The sequence below is a fragment of the Candoia aspera genome, chromosome 3, assembly GCF_035149785.1.
Source record: "Candoia aspera isolate rCanAsp1 chromosome 3, rCanAsp1.hap2, whole genome shotgun sequence".
NCBI lineage: Eukaryota > Metazoa > Chordata > Lepidosauria > Squamata > Boidae > Candoia > Candoia aspera.
In genome coordinates, this window is record NC_086155.1 from 24,662,145 (window position 1) to 24,684,804 (window position 22,660).

Here is a 22,660-nt window from a genome sequence, read left to right on the forward strand (position 1 = left end):
GCTCCTCGGTATCTGGGAAATTGTCATCTTTAGTTCTGGATGAGGTCGCACTGCCCCAGACAGACCCGGTGCATAACTTGGGGGTCCTCCTGGAGTCAAGACCCCTGCTCGAAGAGCAGGTGGCAGTTGTGGCTAGGAGGGCCTTTGTGCAACTTCGTGTTGTGCGCCAGTTATGCCCCTTCCTGGAACGAGAGGCCCTTCAAACAGTCACTCATGCCCTGGTCATCTCCCATATAGACTACTGTAATGCTCTCTACATGGGGCTACCTTTGAAAAGTATCCGGAAGCTACAGCTGGTCCAGAATGCAGCTGCGTGGGCAATCTTAGATGCCCTAAGGGTGGCACATGTGACACTTTTGCTGCGTGAGCTGCACTGGGTGCCAGTTTGCTTCTGGGTCCAATTCAAGGTGTTGGTTATGACCTTTAAATCCCTACATGGCATGGGGCCCGGGTACCTGAGGGACCGTCTCATCCCCATCACATTGACCCTTCCCACCCAGGTATACAGAGGAGGCATGCTATGGACCCCTTCTGTTAAAGAGTTCCATCTGGCGGGGTCCAGGAGGCAGGCCTTCTCTGCAGTAGCTCCCACCCTTTGGAGCACTCTCCCCCCAGAGGTGAGACAGGGCCCTTTGCTCCTGGACTTCCGCAAACAATTAAAGACCTGGTTTTGTCTCCACGCCTGGGACGGGACAGAGAATAGTCACTCCTGGGGATGGCTAGCTCCCTAGAATGGCCCTGTTTTAGCTGTGGATTTATAGAGAACTTTTAGCCATCTGGGCTTCATTATATTTATGTTTTATTACATACTATATTTATTGTATAGTTTTATATTCTATTGTTTTAACTGTGTTTTTATTGTAAACCGCCCAGAGTCCCTCCTCGGGGGGAGATGGGTGGTGATAACTTTGATTAATATCTTGATTTCAGCAAAACTTTTAACAAAGTACGTTATTAGATTCTGGTTAATAAGCTAGTTAGGTGCAGGCTGGATATAGCTGGCTCAGAAACCACAGAGTGCTCTTTAAGAGATTCTTATCAAACTGAAATGTAATGCTTCCCAAACTTTTTCCTTCATTACCCAACACCGCTTATCAAAGAATCCTTTTTTACCCAATGTAGGTAAAACACCTTTAAGTCAGTTCAGTGGGTTTGTGTGTCATTACCCAAAGAAAAACCACTTTTACCCAATTTTAGGTAATTTACCCAGGTTTGGGAGCACTGTTGTAATGAGATATTCAATGGAATGCCATATGGTTCAGTCTTCAATATGACTTGGATGAGGAGATAGAGAGATGTTTATCAAAATTGTTGTTGTTTATTTGTTCAGTCGCTTCTGACTCTTCGTGACTTCATGGACCAGCAGATGACAAAAATTGGGTCTTTGGGAAGACAAACAAAAACTGCAAAATAATTTTGATAAGATAGAGAAATAGGCTGAAAATAACTGAAATAAATTTAATAGAGACAAAAAGCAAAGTTCCTAGGAAATAAAATATGGGTATAGGATAAGGGGTGCCTGGCTTGATAAGGGCACATATGAATAAGATCTTGGAATAGTGGATGATTATAAAGTAAATATGAGTCAGCAGTGTATTATGGCTGCAAAAAAGCAAACACTTTCTCAACAGGCACATAGTTACTGAATCACAATAAGTAATTGTGTATTCTACATAGACAAGATCCCATCTCATGTACTCAGTCCAGTTTAGGTCATCAGAACTGGTTCAGAGAAGGGCACTGAGGAGGATTAGGTGATAGAAACTAAATCTTATGAAGAGGGATTGAAGGAAGTGGGAATGCATCACCCCAAAAGATGATTGAAAAACAATCCAGGACAGAAGAGGATACAACTTTACAAGAAATTGTACATTCCAATGGAAATACAGAAATAGCCTTTGTTTCAGTGTGTTAGAGATCATGTTGTAGCCTGCAAAATACTTAGTCTGCTTTTGGGATGCAAACTATTAATGAGCAACTTCAAGAATCTAATCTAGGCTGCATCTACCATCCTGGGCTGTATAAATGTAGCAGCTGTACATAACTGGCTAGAACTAAGTGCCCATTATTTGCATAATCATTCAGAGTGCAGCCAAAGAAGAAGAAATAATCTTGGTTTAACGGGTGATGGGGGTAAGGGCTCAAGCTGGAACAGCAGGGAGACAGAATTGGGGGAGGGAGAGGGAAAAGTGAATAGTAACTTTAATGGCCTCGCGAATTGTCAAGGAAACCCTCTGCAGACTTCAGCATCTTGGCTCGGTCTCCCTCTGACACAGGAGCGACATTTATAGGTCATAACTCTGAGAAGCAGTCGGTCTCTCTGGCACCATTATGTTTAAATGTGAAGAGCTTCATCTGCTGACTATCACAGTGGAAAAGGCAACTTGAGTAGTTAAAGTACCACTTCAGGAGGATCCCTGTGGAGGGAATGAAACAAGTGAGAAAGAAAAAAAGAATAATGAAGCATTCTCATAACTTGGCTCTTTCACTAGATTAGGTCCTCCCTATTTAATATTCATCATCACCATTTTATTTCCATTCTGTATCTGTGCAACTAGGTAGTCTAACTGAATCCCTCCCGCAAGATTTTTAAATATAATAAGAACATATGATGCACCTTTGGGTGATCAGCCTGCTCTCTGCCATAGCCTCTCTCTGGCTCTTCACGTATCCATTCATCTTTGCAGACACCTAAACAAATTCTCTTTACAAACTCTGTGCTGTGCTGATAAGGAGCTGGGAATAAAAGATTAGACTGTCATAGGACTGAGACCTCATAGGAGAAGGGAGGGGTAGCAGAAAGGGAGTTGGCAAAGGAGGGAAGGCTTGAAATACTTGGCATCCAGGCTGGCACGTTAACATCAGAGAGAATTCTAGAATCTCCAGGTCATGGAGATGATGGCAGAAAGGTACTAATGGGACTAGAATGCCCTCCAGTAGTTGTTGAACATGACCTGTTGACCTTAATCTACAGACAGAGTGACTACTGATTTTAAAACCAGTATTTTGCACCACTGAAGGCTTGTCTATTGCTGAGTGCAAGGGAAAGCCGCAAAGGGCTTGACTGTAAGATCCATCTCCAAAGAGGAAAAGCATCATGGGACCTAACATACCAATGTCAATGATAGGTGAGAGAAAGAAGATGAAAGGTTTATCTGTCAGAGGGTCATCAGCAAGATCTAGGCCAACTGCTAATTCATCTGATTGAGAGAGATGGAAAGTTTACCACTAAGTTCTGTAAGAGAGTTGTTCTAGTATTTAGCAACATAAAGGCATGCATATGTGCTCATATCATAACTGATCAAGATATACTTATTCAGAGTTGTTAGGCTGCAAGTTAGGGAACAGGAAAACATGCTTGTTTGGTACTTTTGCATCAGGCTGTCAGCCTGGTGGGGAGGGAACTCTTTGCAGAAGAATGGAGTTAGTAAGGCTTGACTCTGGAAAAGGGAAACTGCTTGACTGTTCTGATAAAACTGTATTTTAAGTAAGTAAAAAAGGGAAGAAAAATGGAAAGCTGTGCGGCCCTGGCATTTTTAATCAGATCCCTTGAACCTGCATTCATATCTTATTGCCTAAAAGCTTAATTCTTTCAATTTGGTAGCATGCCCCTCTTCTTCTACCCATAGAAGAAATGAAGCAGCTCATAGACACAGGTACTTCAGAGGCAGGAAGTACATATTCTGCTCTTTATTTTATGTCCCTGTGGAAGAGCAGGCTGCTTGCAGGCACCTATGCTACCTTCTTTCCCTCCCATTTGAGCCTTTTCCCCCAGCATCGGCATTGCAGAGTTGCCAATAAAGCAGCAACCTTGACACAGGTGTGGGAGGAGATACGTGTTTTGGAGCTCTGCAACCACCAGCAAACCGAATACAGCAGCCAAATGAAAGAAGGTGTTTTTCCTTCAGAAGGAGTGGATGGTCCACAAGAGAGGAAAGGAAGTATAGAGGCTCAGCATGACAAAGCACAATGTAAAAAATGTGCAAGAGCTCTACATGCACATGTAGAGAAGTTCTTTTAACAGAAAAAGAAGAAATCTCAGAGAGAGGGGACTTAAGACAAAAGGCTGAAAAGAGAAATGTTAATGTATACTAGTAATAGTGTAGAGCATAGTGTATAGGTAATTGTAATACAGTAATAGGTAATAGAGTAATAGGGTCTAGTAAATTGAATAGTAATAGTTTAGAATATAGTAGTTGTCTTAGTAATAGTAATTGTCACAATTGTCCTAGTAATAGTATAGAGATAACAATAGAACAGAATATAGGAAGCACTCACATATCACTTTTATATGTTTGTTTTTACAAAATAAAACATCTCCCCAACCCTTATAGGGAGATAGAAAGAAACCACATGTCCAGGATCCAGTGCTTTTGTGTCTCTCTTGAGTTTGGGTCAATCTAGTTGGGAATGGTTTAAAAAAGAACCCATGACTTCCAATCTATGATTTCCACCAATAGATTTACTTCTTCTTCAGCCACCTTATCAATGCCCCAAACTTCAAATTCCCTAATAATAAAAATATAGGATTCTTCCACCAGAGGACATTTGCACCAAGTGAGACTATTGGTTGACTGAACATAGCATTTGGCTGGTAGTAGATCTCCTGATCATCGATGGAGACCTTTCACATTATCTGCTAGTCTCTGATTTGAGACTTGAGATGTGACAAATTTAATTTAGGAGCTTCAATATGCAAGTATGCTCTCTGCTGCTGAGCTATAGTCTCTCCCAAATTACTTCATAGCACTGAGGGACTGAACATTTTGAAGCAGTGGTTGGAAGAATGATTTGTTGTCATACTTTTATTCCTGTCTGCTTTTCTTTGCATCTCCAAGTTAGTTTTTCCTCTGGTTGCACTGCAGCATATATATAAGTTTGCTGCATTGTAGAATGGGTATGGGTGGTTGCAGCCACTGTAGAAAGAGGGTGGGTGGGTTTGCAGAAAACAAAATGGTAAGGAAAATTGTCCTTTCATTCTCAACTGCCTTTATTCTTTGTTCTCATAATCCTTCCTTTCTATATATTTTTTTCTTGCTCTGAGAATCTTGTTCTCTGGTCTCCCTATAGATGTTTGCTTATACTTCCACCCCCCCCCCAATTCCTTAAGAACAATCTGAAAACAATCCACAATCATTATCAAAATGATCAACTAAGAAACATTGAGCAAAAATCACAGCCCTGCCCTGCCATGAAGTTCTAGCTGAATCAGAAATCCCCTCACTGCCTCCATACAAAAGGGAAGTAAATTCAATTACTTGCACTACTCACATCTATGTTGTATATATTTGTCTGGCTGCATGCAAAAATATCCTTGCTGTTCCTACAGGGACAGCTAAAACATCATTATGTGGGTTGAAAGCCCTGAAACCCAGGATCTGGGATGCTTCACAGCATTTTCAAATACACTAGAGCTGAGATAGAAATAAAGATTGATATCATGAGACCATGAAGCACTGAGCTTCTTTTAAATTGGTTCAGAATCTGTGAGAAGTGACTTTATTAATTTCATTTGTACTTACTCCTATTAATATCACATAAGGTCTAAATACTGATGTAATATATTGTTATGTCAATGTGCTTCCTAGTGTAATGCTGGAAAGTACTCACTTCTTTTTTATTGGGATTCATACAAGATATCTAGCTACCTGGGTGCAGTTAAACACACAAACCCATTGCCTGATCACAAATGAATAGAGTAAGGGGAGCAGCCTGGAAGAATACAATGTGAGATTCAATCCAATCATACAAATGTTTTTTTTTAACATATTTATATGGCCTCCCATCTTAACCAACATACGGGTAAATCAACACAATATAAAAGCCATAAGGCAACACACGCACACACATTTAAGGCATGGCTCCTCATAAAACGTTTAAGCAGAATTCATGTAGTGGACTCCTCTAACATCCTGGCCCCAATAATGGAGGAAAAAGCCAGGTCTTCAAGGCCTTCCAGAAGGCCAACAGGGTCAGCCCATCTGAATCTTCAAGGGTCCCACTAGATAGCATTGTTTCACAGAAGGGACCTGGGCATGTCCACTCTGCCAAATTTGGTAGGACAGGCAGAAACCATTGGAGACAGGCGGTCCCACAAGTAATCTGGCTGCGCTATGCAGGGCTTTGAAATGAAAACCAGAACCTTGAATTGTACCTGGAAGCCTTCCGGGAGCCAGTACAGCTCACGTAGCAATGGTGTTATATGGGCATATCATGATAGGTCCAATACTTGATGCATCATTGCATTTTGGACCAGCTGAAGCTTCCAAATGCTTTTCCAGAGCAGCTCCCTATACAGTGCTTTGTAGTAATCCAACTAGGGAGTGACAAAGGTAGGAGTGAAGGTAAGCAGAACCTCTTGACCCAGTAACAAGCATAATTGGTGCACGAGATGGATTTGTACAAAGGCTCTCCTGGCCACAATGGCCCCCTGCTCCTTGAGCAGAAACTATTAATCCAAGAGGACCCCCAAATTGCACACTAACTCTGCATGGGGAAGTACAATGGAAGATCTCTATATCCAGGTGGCCCTAAAATCCACAGCCACTTGATCTTGCCAGAGTTGCATTGAATCCTGTACCATCCAGACTTCATAGCCTCCAGGCACTGGGAAAGAACCTTGATGGCATCACTTGGAAAATCCAAGGTAGAAATCTATAATTAACATGCAGAACTATTAAACCAGTGTTGGCAAATGACCATACCCAGTGCCTTCCTGTTAAATAGGAGTATAGCTCCTTTAATTGGCTAAAAGATTCAAATCATTTGCTTTAAAAAAAATTGAAACAACTCACCAAGTTAATTAGATGGGATGGGGTGGAATAGGAAAATATACAAAGAAAGAAGCACCGGTCTTCCTAATTGCTGTTACATCTTACATTTGAATTGGATTTGAGTTATTTAACATTGTGAAATCATTTTAACCTGTGGAATTGACAATTCTCTTTGTACAAAGAATTGTATAAATATTGATAGCCTGCAATCCTATATATATTTAACTCCCAGGTTAAATATTACTTACTTCAGCAAAGGATCGTTACCTTGTCGTGGTGCTGGAGCTTGAGCACCTCAATGATGCCATGAGCTAAACCGTGAAGGGCCACCCAAGACGGGAAGGTCATGACAGAGAGGTCAGACTAAATGCAATCCCTGGGGAAGGTAATGGCAACCCACCCCAGTATTCTTGCCGTGAAAACTAAATGGATCAGTACAACCAGAGATATGTCGGTATACCATCGGAAGATGAGACCCCCAGGTCAGAAGATGGTCAAAATGCTACTGGGGAGGAACAGAGGATGAGTTCAACTAGCCCCAGACGTGATGACGCAGCTAGCTCAAAGCCGAAAGGTTGGCTAGCAGCCGACGGTGCTGGTGGTGAAGGGCGAATCCGATGTTCTAAGGATCAACACACCATTGGAACCTGGAATGTAAGATCTATGAGCCAGGGCAAATTGGATGTGGTTATTGGTGAGATGTCCAGATTAAAGATAGACATTTTGGGTGTCAGTGAACTGAAATGGACTGGAATGGGCCACTTCACATCAGATGACCACCAGATCTACTACTGTGGACAAGAGGACCACAGAAGAAATGGAGTAGCCTTCATAATTAATAGTAAAGTGGCTAAAGCAGTGCTTGGATACAATCCAAAAAACGACAGAATGATCTCAATTCGAATTCAGGGCAAGCCATCTAACATCACAGTGATCCAAATATACGCCCCAACCACAAATGCTGAAGAAGCTGAAGTAGAGCAGTTCTATGAGGATCTGCAGCACCTACTGGACAACACACCTAAAAGACATGTTATTTTCATCACAGGAGACTGGAATGCTAAGGTGGGCAGTCAAATGACGCCTGGAATTACAGGTAAGTATGGCCTGGGAGAACAAAACGAAGCAGGACATAGGTTGATAGAATTTTGCCAAGACAATTCACTCTGCATAACAAACACTCTCTTCCAACAACCTAAGAGACGGCTTTATACATGGACTTCACCAGATGGACAACACCGAAATCAGATTGACTACATCCTTTGCAGCCAAAGGTGGCGGATATCTGTACAGTCGGTAAAAACAAGACCTGGAGCTGACTGTAGTTCCGATCACGAACTTCTTCTTGCACAATTTAGGATCAGACTAAAGAGATTAGGGAAGACCCACAGATCAGCTAGATATGAGCTCACTAATATTCCTAAGGAATATGCAGTGGAGGTGAAGAATCGATTTAAGGGACTGGACTAAGTAGATAGGGTCCCGGAAGAACTATGGACAGAAGTTCGCAGCATTGTTCAGGAGGCGGCAACAAAATACATCCCAAAGAAAGAGAAAACCAAGAAGGCAAAGTGGCTGTCTGCTGAGACCCTTGAAGTAGCCCAAGAAAGAAGGAAAGCAAAAGGCAACAGTGATAGGGGAAGATATGCCCAATTACATGCAAAATTCCAGAGGTTAGCCAGAAGAGATAAGGAATTATTTTTAAACAAGCAATGCGCGGAAGTGGAAGAAGACAATAGAATAGGAAGGACAAGAGACCTCTTCCAGAAAATTAGAAACATCGGAGGTAAATTCCAGGCCAAAATGGGTATGATCAAAAACAAAGATGGCAAGGACCTAACAGAAGAAGAAGAGATCAAGAAAAGGTGGCAAGAATATACAGAAGACCTGTATAGGAAGGATAACAATATCGGGGATAGCTTTGACGGTGTGGTCAGTGAGCTAGAGCCAGACATCCTGAAGAGTGAGGTTGAGTGGGCCTTAAGAAGCATTGCTAATAAGAAGGCAGCAGGAGATGATGGCATCCCAGTTGAACTGTTCAAAATCTTACAAGATGATGCTGTCAAGGTAATGCATGCTATATGCCAGCAAATTTGGAAAACACAAGAATGGCCTTCAGATTGGAAAAAATCAGCTTATATCCCCATACCAAAAAAGGGAAACACTAAAGAATGTTCAAACTATCGAACAGTGGCACTCATTTCACATGCCAGTAAGGTAATGCTCAAGATCCTTCAAGGTAGACTTCAGCAGTTCATGGAGCGAGAATTGCCAGATGTACAAGCTGGCTTTAGAAAAGGCAGAGGAACTAGGGACCAAATTGCTAATATCCGCTGGAGAATGGAAAAAGCCAGGGAGTTTCAGAAAAACATCTATTTCTGTTTTATTGACTATTCTAAAGCCTTTGACTGTGTGGACCATAACAAATTGTGGCAAGTTCTTAGTGGTATGGGGACACCAAGTCATCTTGTATGCCTCCTGAAGAATCTGTATAACGACCAAGTAGCAACAGTAAGAACAGACCATGGAACAACGGACTGGTTTAAGATTGGGAAAGGAGTACGGCAGGGCTGTATACTCTCACCCTACCTATTCAACTTGCATGCAGAACACATCATGCGACAAGCTGGGCTTGAGGAATCCAAGGCTGGAGTTAAAATCTCTGGAAGAAACATTAACAATCTCAGATATGCAGATGATACCACTTTGATGGCTGAAAGTGAAGAGGAACTGAGGAGCCTTATGATGAAGGTGAAAGAAGAAAGTGCGAAATCTGGCTTGCAGCTAAACCTCAAAAAAACCAAGATTATGGCAACCAGTTTGATTGATAACTGGCAAATAGAGGGAGAAAATGTAGAAGCAGTGAAAGACTTTGTATTCCTAGGTGCAAAGATTACTGCAGATGCTGACTGCAGTCAGGAAATCAGAAGACGCTTAATCCTTGGGAGAAGAGCAATGACCAATCTCGATAAAATAGTTAAGAGCAGAGACATCACACTGACAACAAAGGCCCGCATAGTTAAAGCAATGGTGTTCCCCGTAGTAACATATGGCTGCAAGAGCTGGACCATAAGGAAGGCTGAGAGAAGGAAGATCGATGCTTTTGAACTGTGGTGTTGGAGGAAAATTCTGAGAGTGCCTTGGACTGCCAGAAGATCAAACCAGTCCATCCTCCAGGAAATCAAGCCAGACTGCTCACTTGAGGGAATGATATTAAAGGCAAAACTGAAATACTTTGGCCACATAATGAGAAGACAGGACAGCCTGGAGAAGATGCTGATGCTGGGGAGAGTGGAAGGCAAAAGGAAGAGGGGCTGACCAAAGGCAAGATGGATGGATGATATTCTAGAGGTGACGGACTCATCCCTGGGGGAGCTGGGGGTGTTGACGACCGACAGGAAGCTCTGGCGTGGGCTGGTCCATGAAGTCACGAAGAGTCGGAAGCGACTAAACGAATAAACAACAACAAATGTATATAGGATTGCAGGCTATCAATATCTATACAATTCTTTGTACAAATTGGAACTTTTGAGCATTAGTGTGCAAAGGGGTGTACGTTTTACTTACCACTTTGAAGAATACATTTCCATTCAAGCACAAGATCCCAATTTTGAATAAAATATACGGACAAAACTTTGCTGGTCTGTTGAGGGCCCGAGAGGGCTTGTACAACGCACAAATTGACGGGCTCCTGGCTTTTTCTTTCTTTTTTCAGCTCTCTGTAGCACTTCCTGGAATGAAAACATGCCCAAATAAAGTTGCAGTTACATAGTTGTTCCAGGAAGTGTAAAAAGGAGGACTAACTCTATCTAGATCCCTGGGTTGCTTCAACTATGTGGGGCACTTTCAAAAGTCAGTTGTATTTTTTTTTTCTGGGGAACAGCAAACATTAGCTAGTCTTGTTTCCACTAGATTTATTATTGGTTCTGCTGGAAGCAAAACCACAAATCCATTCCCAGCGGGATCTGTAGCAAAATTCTTTAGGATTACATTGCACTAATTAGGATAATTAGGATGATGTGGCATTGTGACTCTACCTCTCCGTTGCATTAATCTTTCCATTTCAGCAGAATACCCATCCTATCAAGAATAACCACTGATCAGCTATTTCCATTAGTGTTTTATTTGCATCTTCTTCCTCTCTTTTGCCTTGCCACCCTGACTCAGAATGTCAGCCACCAGAAAAAAACAAAACAAAAACTACATATCCCAGCATGCTCAAGAAGAACCTTTCATCCTTACAATAAAAAGAAAAGGAATTTGTTTCCATTTGCTAATAAAATGTAGCCTCAAAAACGTAGACCAGTGCTGTTTGTTTTTATTACCAGTGACAACATGGGTTGTGTATGTGATATTATGCCGACTTTGGAAAAAGGTTTTGGTTGAACTTATGCCTGTACTGTGCATAATTTCTCAGCAGCCATCCAGTTACAAATATGTAGTTCAGTGGATGTCTCCATTTAGGTATGTGGCTTCGGCAGGGTGCTTGCCAGTATGAAATATTAAAAATGTGACGTCCTTTCCTGTTCATCTTTCTTCATATTCGGAATAGTTGCTCAATTGATATGTAAATAAAGCGGGCCGGCACTCTAAACCGCAGCTACCCTGCATTATTTAAGCATTCAAGGCGATGCATCATCCGTTATGTGGCTCATTGGTGGAGTCCTGCTGAGTATTTGGCAATAAAGCCTCAGAGTGCCTCATCAGAAACAGCAGTTGGTCCAGGGGAAGTTCATTTATGCATGAAATATTCACAGAGCAACAATGCAAACCTTAAGCATCAGTAATTGTTGGGTTTCTATTGCTGCTAACGAGTGTCTCTAAATTATTGTAAAAGATGGGCCAATTTACAAATTACATATATTTGTCATGGTTTTGTTCCTTTAGTGAACTAACCATAATGGTGATAGCAGTTTTCTTTTTAAAATGTACTCCCATTTGCTGAGCCTACAGGCTGCAGAAGGGTGGGCACAAGGCTGGAAAAAGTACTGGGAGCCCATTAAAGACTGGTTGACACTTGTGACTTAGCTGTGAGCAGAGTGGCCACCCAGCCTCAGCCGAAATGTCAACCCAGCCACTCAGAGATAATAGGAGACTAATCTCCCAGCAATTTATCTTTAGGACCATGATTTCTTAATTATAATTTTCTTACCCTGGGCTTCACATAAAATCTCTTATTTTATCATCTGTGTTAATTTCCCCGGTTAAAGACAAAACTATTGATTGGAAGACGCTATCATTTCCCATTACACTTTTTAAAATTTCAATTCGTTTGTTTTTAACATAACTCTTGGCTGAAATCTCTTCCCCCGATTTCCAGGGATTGCTTTCTCCAATAAGGGCTCCTCCAGATCTGCTAGACGTCATCTCCCATATTTTTCAACTGCTAAGGTGAAAAAGGTGTGTTGAAGGCTAAGGACTGAGGGCTGGCAAAGCTTAAGATTTCTTAGGCTTTCCTGTCCTTGCATTTATTTATTTATTTATTTATTTATTGGTGCATTCGAGTCGGTGTTGACTCCTGGGGACGGATGGGACAAGTCCCTTGTTTTCTTGGCAACATTTTTGGAACTGTTTTGCCATCGGCTCCTTCCTAGGGCTGAGAGAGAGTGACTGGCCCAAGGTCACCCAGCTGGCTTCATGCTTAAGGTGGGTCTAGAACTCATGATCTCCCAGTTTCTAGTCTGGTGCCATACCCACTACACAAACTGGGTCTCATTACATTTATATTGGAAACAAAATCATGGCAAATACTTTTGATATATTGCCATATTTATTTGGTGGACTTTAAGTTTTGCAAATGCTTTCATCAACATTCGGGCATGTTCTATTCTCCATTTTAGGTAATAATTTTAAAACTGTCTTCCTTTTTTCTGTATTGAAAGATGGGAATCAATACAGCTTCAGTTGCTAGGCAAAACCTAGCGTTTATTTGTTGCTGTGCTTTGTGTGTATAGTTACCTAATTACAGTTACTTATTAGTAAATAGACATCCTAGCACAAAATATAGCCTGAAGTTTGGTTATGGAATGCTAAGTAAAAGTACATTTGGAGTGTGATTTCAGTGGGCTGGCCAAATGTTACAATTCTGGCATAAATGATAGTGTAGTATGGTGGTTAGGGTGTTGGATTAGGACTAGGAGGGGATTCTCGTCCATCCTTAGCCATGGGCTTATAACTGTCTCTCAGCATAATACACCTCACAGAGCTTTCTGGACCAAAAGTGAGAATGGAACAACATGCATGCTGTTTTTGCTGGAAGAAAGACAGGAAAGAAATATAATATGTAAACAAAATAAAACTACCAAAAAACGAGAAGTTTCTCCCATTTTCATTAGGAAAAAATGATTCCTTGAGCAAGTTTTAAAGCTATTCTTTCTTTTGAAGCCTTTGCCCTGACTCCACATTTCAGTTTGACTTGTTTTATGATGTTTTCTTCTAAGTTCAGAAAATTAAATCTTTTTCCAGTTTCAGAAGTGCACATGATGGATGTGTTTTGGGACTCAAATCAAGGGTAGGAGAAATGTTTCTTTAAATTATTACCTTGGCTTCTCTCCACCATCCAGCCGCTCTGTTAATTAAACAGCGGACATATGTTAAGGCTGTTTTACAAGCATCTGGAAAGAAAAATTAAGATTTTTTATCACTGTCAGAGTAATTTCTTAACTGTATGTATATGTGGACAATATGAAAATTAGGTTTATTAAAAGTTAGGATAGCTATATTAATGATAAAGCAGGCCTTGTAATGAAATACACTGGAGGCATATCTCTGCTGTAGGCTATCCTGACTTTAGTAGAGCAGAATTGGGGCATATAGATTTATTCATTTATTTCTTGTATTTTTTGATAGCCCAATAGCCACATTTCTCTGAGCTGTAAACAGATCAATGGATCATAGAGCTGGTCTGCGTTGTGCAGTGAAATCCCACGCATGCATTCTAGAAAAATAGGTTCCGCTACATTCACTGGAGCTTACCAGGCAGTAGTAATTGAACTACAACAGTGTTTTTCAACCCTGGCAACTTTAAGATGTGTGGACTGCAACTCCCAGAATTCCCCAGCCAGCATGCTGGCTGAGGAATTCTGGGAGTTGAAGTCCACACATCCTGAAGTTCCTTCATTTGGCTTGTGCTAACCTATAGTTGGTCCTGTTATTCTCAGTGGTGCTATTCGAATCAGAATGATATGGGGAAGGAGAGGACAATCGATAGCAGACAGGAAAGCTGGGAAGCAGACAGGAAGAATATTTTAGTGATACTGAGGGAAAGCACAGATAGAACAGCTGCAAGGAAGTGACTCAGCACAATAGTATAGAAACAAAGCAGGAGAGGGACACAGAGAGTTTGGAGCTGCAAGCAGACATTGTTGAATAATGGACTTTGTTGTTTGTAATTCCTGCCTGATTCTTTAGTGGTTGGTTGCAAACACTATGTGAAATAGGCTGGATTTTGACTGCACAGGAAGGGAATTTAATATTTTATTTCCCTTACATGAACTCCAGAATGGAATCACCAGTTCTACTATCATCAGTGGGAATTTTCTCCAGGGCCTGATCTAGATTGAGGTATTGAATCTAGATCAGGAGCAAAGCAGGAATAATGATTTAAATTCCACTTTCTCCATTCCATTTACATGGTTTTCCTTCATCCGTGATTTATGAATTTTTCAAAGAACAACAGCCAAGCATTTGGTAATAACACAGACATTATCCAAGGATGTGTATCTAACTAGAGGGAATTAAACCGTGACTGTGGGTTATTTACCCAGATTTTTGAGCCTGATTCACCCTCCATATGGAAAACTGTACACATATAATTGGGTCAGGTGATACTTGCGTGAGGTATGACTGCACTTAATATGAAAAAGGCTATATGAGATTTTTTTTAACTATACAGTCTAACCAAGATAACTATCTGTTGATTTACAAAGGGAATAGTATAAAAAACCAAATATGTAAATTTCCTATGAGTCTAAAACAATATTGGAAGGAAGGAGTGAAAAAAAGAGTGAATTAGTAATTTGTTATTAGTCATCACCACCATCAATTAATAAGACATGAATTAGTAAGATATGAAGCTTCTTGGGTAGATGGTATCATAACACCATCATAAATGTTTGGAGGAACAAAAAGTCATAATTTTAATGTGATGACATTATATTTTTCCTAGCTGCACTGGAATGCACTTAGGCCTTCCATATTTTTCAGAACTTTTGGGAAAAACATGAGACTACAAGAAAACAAAACAAAACAAAAAAAGGAGAAAACCATTTTAGGTCTTCCTACTTGCTTTCTTCCTCCTCCTAAGTAAACATATCATTGGTAAAAAGAGTAAAAAAAAATGTACAGTAATGAAAATAATAGAATCATGTTATTTTTTAATGGCAGCATGTATCTCCTACTTCAATTAATTGTGTCACAAAGCATAGGAAACTTCAACTCTTATGAATCCCAGCAGGAAAATAAACATGTAAATTTGGTGAGGAGTATTTAGGAAAATTAAGGAAAAAAATTCTTTCCAACAAATCAATTTCTTGGGCTGTAAAGGAGATGGGGGGAGGGAGGGGGAGGGGAAGAGATGTACTTTCCGACTTGCAAGATTCTGTTAATGTAGCTTTACGATAAAGTAGAATTAGTTCATCTGGTCATGTTTCCTGTCTGGTCTACCTCATAGGACTGACATCAATCTTGCAAGTCAGAAAGTACATTTCTCCTTCCATCTCCTTTACAGCCCAAGAAACTAGGGAGGGTCTCTTCTGAGCCTCTTGCCCTGCCCACATTCCTGCTGCAAGCTCAGCTGCCTTTTATCTGACTGTTCCCTTGGTTGCATCCCTTTGCTGTGTCTCCCAAGGTCATTCCCACATACCATTATTATCAGCCTTCCCAGGTGGACCAGACAGGAAACACGATCAGATGAGCTAATTCTCCTTTATTGTAAGGCTACATTAACAGAATCTTGCAAGTCTGAAAGTACAAATTTCCTGCCATCTCTTTTACAATTTGAGAAGTTAGGGAGAGTCCTTTCTGAGCCTCTTTCTCCACCCATTATGTAGCTGTGGGCTATGCCCTCTCTTATCTGACTGTTCCCTAGGCAACATCTCTTAACACCGTCACTCAAGGTCTTTCTCACATACCATTACAATTATACATACACACACACATACCTAAAAACTCTATGATCTCACCAAGTCACATTATCTCTTATTATTTAATAACCAACATTCTGTGAATTGAACAGGCCATCACACATAAACCAAAAGAGCAATACAAATTGAGCCTTGTATCTCAAATAAGCTGAAAGCAGCTAAATCAAATCAAATCAAATCAAACCAAATCAAATCTTTATTATGATCATAGACCAGTGTAAAAACAGCTAAACAACTGAAAATTTAAAGCAGCCAAAAGTTATAAAAAGTGATTACAAGCCTCTTGCCTCTCCAAACAAATTTCTAGTGTTCAACAGAATAATCATATTATAAAGGCACCAATACCCTTCTAGGGTCACTTAAATAGAATTGTGTAATGTTTTGGATAAATTTCAGAAAAGATACTCTGAAATGTGCAAGACTGGTAGCACCAGTCTATGACTTATTAAAGCAGCTACATCTTTTTTTCAGATTTGTGTAAATTCTAGAAATAGATGTAGGTCATTTAATGAATTACTGACAGATGATACAGATGAAGCATCTCATATGAACTGAATCTGAATTAAATATAATTTAATTTAAACTAATGGCAACAGGTAGAACAACCAGCCTTAGAATTGACAATGAAGATATTGAAGTGGTAGATAGCTTCTGCCTTTTAGGATCAACCATCAATAGTAAAGGAACAAGCAGTCAAGAAATACACCACAGACTAGCACTTGGTAGAGCACCCATGAAGGCCTTGGAAAAGATATTCAAATGTCAGGATGTATCTATGCCTACAAATATCATGGTGCAAACCATGGTATTCCTTGTGACACTCTATGGAAGCAAAAATTGAACTTTAAAGAAGCATGATAGGAAGAATATTGACTCTTTTGAACTTTGGTGTTGGAGAAGGCTCCTGAGACAACCAAGAAAACAAACCAATGGACAGCCAAGAAAACAAACCAATGGATCATCAAACAAATCAACCCAGAGTTCTCACTCAAGGCACAAATGACCAGGTTCAAATTATTATACTTCAGACACATTATGTGAAGACTCAGCTCTCTGGAAAAAGCTCTATCTGGGAAAGGTGGAAGGAAAGAGTAGAAGAGGATGACCAGCAGCAAGGTGGAGGGACTCAGTTACAGTGGCGATGAGTGCACTGTTGGGAGACTTGAAAGAACGGGTTAGGGACAGATCATTATGGAGATCTATCTATGTGGTCGCTAGGAGTCAAAAACGACTTGATGGCACATAATCAATCAACCATACTTAACAGCAAAATGTAAAGTTTGAAGTTTGAACAGCAAAATTCTCATAAGCTTTTTAAAAATTCTGGTTTAGAGTTATTTTATAATAATTTTGCATTTTCTAAATCAGATCAAGAATAACAGATTAGCATTCTGAATACAAGCAAAAGGGATGGGCCACTGTTAGAAACAGAATGCTGGAATCTTGGTCCATTAAGGACAGTTTTTTTTTTTGCCAATGCTTTCAGTGAAGTATAAAGCACTTTGCAACTATGGATGTCATAGAAATGATAAAACTGTAATGATGTGATATTAATAACACTCTAGCCCAATGCTGACTATTAAAGAAATCAATAATAGTTGCAGAGCATACTTCAAGAGACTGTATTGTGCGTTTTCATATATTAGTAAGGCAATATATCCTCAAACTGATGTATTTACACCCATTCATAGTATACTTTCCAGAACTCCCCATGTGCTACTGCTAATCATGACAATATGTTATATATCAGTGAGACTATATCCAATTCCTAATTTCCCTGAGTGATGACATATACCTGCTTCTCCAGCTGGAGAAAATATGTCATAATCCCTAATGAAAGAACTGAATGGAGCTTGGAGCCTCCACACAATATTGTTCTGTAATGGGCTGTGAAATTTCAAGACTTGGTGCCAAATTCTGCCTGACGTGAGTCACACATAGGCTCTAGCTATAGCCAACAAGGCTGTGCATGTCAAAAAAGAACTATGACCTAAGCCAAAAAAACAGACTGTGCTCAGGGAGAATGTGTTACCAAACTCATCATCATTAGACATACAAAATAAAATTCTCAAAACCAACAGTACTTGGTTTTCTTCCCTAAGAACATAGTGTATTTTAGAATTTATATTAATATGGTGATATGGATGAGGTTCAGATTTAGTCATATTTAGAATAGACCCATTGAACTAAATAAGTGAAGTTAAGCATGGTTAAGTCCAACTGATTTTATTAAGTCCACTCTTGACATGACTAAGTCAGGATCCAAACTGAAGGGTTGGATACCCTTCAGGCTGTCAATCAGGAAAGATTATAGGTTGGGTTTGTTGGTTAATATAAGGTAGAACTATCCCTAAATCCATATTATTAAAATAATAGACAACACAAGATAGACAATTCAGTCAATCTTGGACCTTAACAATACCATAAGGCCATAGGGTTGCAAATTCATCAGAAAATTTCCTCCTCTGGTACTGATTTAAATGAAATGTATTTTTTCCCTATCAATTATTCTAAATGTAATCTTAAAATATCAGAGGAAATCTATTTGAGTCATCTGAACATTTTAGAGACTCAAAGTAATATTTTTAAAGAAAATTCAGTAGTTTTAATTTCAAGAAAGATTACAGTCTAAAATAGTAAATTTGGTGTGCATTGCTTGGACTATTTTCTTTGAGAAATGAGAAGCTTGCATAAGTTCCAAGAATCTGAGCCATGCTTCATTAGATAGAAGTAACTGATTAATCTGAGTAATTTATGTAATGAAGTGATGCCACTGTCTTTGAAGGGGCTTCTCTCAACTAATCATCTGCAAAAGTTCAAAGTATATACAGTAGCTACTGTAGACCACCCTGAAATTATGAGTTCTGCCTTATTATGCTACTATGTGCATAGTTTATTTCTTTTTTAAAACGCATGTTACTTGGAGCATCAAATTGTTAGCTTTAAAAAAATGTTTTCAGTTTTTACCCAATAGGGAATAATTATATTCCCTTAGAAAAATGACTCACAAGTCTTTTCACACATTAGAAGCTGCCTGTCTTACTGTATATAAAATTAAACTATTGTTTCCTCTATCTCAGTTTGGTCTGCACAGTCTGATGGCAGTTCTCCAGATTTTTTTTTTCCAAGCCCAAATGAAGATTCCAAGGATTAAACATGTGACCTTCTCCATGCAAACATGTGTTCCATCACTGGGCTACAATCCTTCTGCGCTTTCCTCATGATAATTTATGTCCCTACACCTGTAGGAGTGATTCTTGTCATTCCTCTGTGGTTGGCTTGTCAGAATGGAGCATAGTGTTGAAAATTTGGCTAGCATACAGTGGTGATTATTGTCTACCACAGAATGGGCTGGGTTTATTAGCATCTATTGTTGGTTTATGGGTTGCTCATTTTTACAGACATTCCTGGAATGGATGGGTGGAGCAAGCTAAGAAAGCAAGACATTTCTGGGCAGCCAAAAGTTACCGTTTGATTCAATAGAAAACATTCAAAAATCACAATCGGAGCATGTAATTTGTGAAAAAGTACTAAATGGTTCAAACGTTTGCTTGAACTTTTGCAATGTTTTAGTACTAATAAAGGAATGCCCTGCTATATTTTTGGGTTTCTGTAGCTCATGAGTTTTTTAGGTTGCCTGAGCAATTTCATGATCATATGGTTCTATTGCCTAAAAATCCACAAGCACTTCCTGAATCCAGATTTACAACATGTTGATTGAAGCACCTTTATATTAGCAGACTCAATTATCTAGAAGAACTACTTGGCATCTAGTAACTTCAGGACTGTTTTCTTCCACATGTGCTTTGCTTACATCAGATTCTATGGCCCAGTAGGCACCAATAATCTTAAGGGTCTTCTTGGTGGTGGCAGCAATTGGAGATTTGCCAGGTCCCTGCAACTTCCCCCAAATGGCAACTTTCACAGCCAGTGGACTAAAACTCTCAGCATCCCATGTGTTTAATACTGGTAAGGCATAATACAACTTGCAGAGTATCTGGAGGGCATCAATTTGGAGAGGGATGATTTGTGAATATAGGTGTTTAGCAAAACCTGGTTGCTTAATAAAGACCTTTTAATGGAAATATTTATTGTGCTATTTGTATCAAATAGATTAATGTTGTTTCTTCCCTGCAACCTTAATGAATTCCCCAGTTTGATCAGGACACCCCTCCTCTTCAGCTTTTCCTGAGTCTATGTCTCCTGAAACCCCAATACTGCATCACTGTAGGCTTATACAGAAGGAAAAGACTTCATAATATGGCAGGTACTGGAGGAGACACAGGGTTACTAAGAGCATTACTGATGAGGAATCCTCTTTCCCTTGTCCTACTCCTGCATTTGCAGAAGTGACCTTTTGCTCTGGTTTAATGTCAGTGTAGTCTACTGGGATAAAACTTCCATTGTGGAGAGAGGAAGCAAGCACATAGGCATTTTGAAAAGTGGATTGGATTACATATCTCATCAGTGCTGATCACCTTGAATGCAAGATGAAGGAGATAGTAAATCCCTATAGGCAATGTTGGAAAAATCCTTTTTTGAACTTGCCCCAGATGAAAGAATGGCTCTAGAACCCTTCTGAAGAATCCACATCAGGCAGATACAGTATAAAAACCCTGACTTTTTGGCAAGGGATAAAGGAAGAAAAAGCTCACTCTATCAATAGCTGAACTAATGCAAGAGGAACTGCAGAGTTGGGTAGCCAGCTCTGTGCTCCCCCAACCCTGCTTGCAAATTTTTGCTTATCCCAGAGAGAAACCTCTTTGAGTCTTCAGAAACCAGATGTCCTTGGCAGATTGGATTTGAGCTTAATCAGTGTAACCATGAAGTTATATTGACTTGGACTTGTTATAGCCCAAGGTGGCTTCCAAAAGTAGAACTTAGTCCCTCTAGTCTGTTGACTTCATAAGCACAGCTTTTCTCGATCCTTCGAGCAGTCCCTGCTGAGTTGGGTTTTACAATCTAGAAGAAACAGCATGCCTTGCTTAATCAGCTGAGTTGAAATCACATAAAGAAACAGTAGTACATTATTGGTATTTCCCACTGTCATGTGTTCACTGTGTTGTGTGTTAATAAAATCCAACCTCTTGCTCTGAGATAGATACAGTAGTTCTGAAATATTCTTTTGTTAAAAGGCCTCACTTGCATTTTGGTTCCTGTTGGAGGGTCCCTGCATAATTAACCTTTGGGGGTTTTATAGGTGAATTATCAGTTGGCAGTTTTGGGAATTTAAAATTTTCTAGATACTGGCATTTTCTGATGATTGCGTAAAGCCTTTGGTGGATTTATTTTGTCTTTTCTTCCTGTAAGCCACATTGTATTCCTCTTTCTGAAAAAAAAAGTGAGATAGAAAGAATTTAAAAATAAAGCTATCAGTAATGTACAAACTAGGAATTCTTGCTACTTGTTTTTTTTGTGGGGGGGGAGAGTTGCTGGTGATTCTGCTGGAATACTGTGTCATTTGCTCTTGAAAACTAAGTTCTTTTTTAGAATTTTTGAAGACCACTTTGTTGTCTAATCTCTCCCCAACCATAATTGCCTATCAGGGATTGACTGCCTATCAATTTCAGTGATAATTTTATAAATGTCATTTATTATTATGGTTGATTGCACAGTCAGCCAGATGTTTAGACTGGATTTGGCATTTTTGTCTACCTAGTGAGTCCTTTCCAAGGACCTGGGACAGGCAGATGTTGTTGTTTAATAATATTAAAGGTATTGTTGCAGAATGTAAGCTGTTCCAAGTAAAGCTGCCTTTTGCAATTGACTGGTGGTGATTTTGTCAATGCTGATAGTGTTCAAGTGGTGCTCCAGTTGTTTTGGGATTGCACCCAAGGTACCTATTACTATTGGTACTATCTTTGCTTTCTTTTGCCACAGTGGCTCTACTTCCATTTGCTGGTCTTTATATTTTGTGATTTTCTCCAGTTCTTCCTCTTCTGTTCTGCTGTCTCCAGGTATTGCAGTTTCCACTATTTGGTCTTTCTTATCAACAATTATTAAGTCTGGGGTGTTGTGTGGCAGATGCTTGTCTGTTTGAATTTTAAAGTCCCAGAGCACTTTAGCTTCTTCATTTGATATTATTATTATTATTTCATTTATTTAAACTACAATAGACTTTCAGTTAACCGGAACTCAAGCCACCAGCACTCTCAAGCAACCGGCAAAAAAATGAATAAATAATACAGTAGACTCTCAGTTAACCGGAACTCACTCTCAAGCAACCAGAACTCACTCTCAAGCAACTGGCAAAAAAATCGAATAAATAATACTTTAAAGTTAAGAGTTAATAGTAACTCTCAAGCTACCAGAAACTACATTGTCCCCCATGAGGCGGAGATGGGAGGTGAATAAACTTATAAATAAATATAAATTTATCCAGCATCTACCAATCCCCATGGGTGCCGGTTAACTGAGAGCCTACTGTATTTTAGTCCAATTTTTGTATTTAAAAAACATTCAAAGTGGCCATAATGCTCATTGCCCATTCTCTTATAAAGTTCCCCACACTAAAAAAAGTCTGAATCCTTTATCATGTTATTTTCCCTTTTTGCACCAGCTCAATTAAATCCTTTTTTAAGGGGATAATGTGGTATTCCAAATGGGGCCATGTGATATATTCATTTTAAAAGTATTGTATCACTTTTATTCTATAAAACTGAATGAGAAAAACTCTACTAGTAAGGTTAAAGCAAATTTTTATCATGCTTTTCAACTTCGTGAGTTAACAAAACTATCCATCAC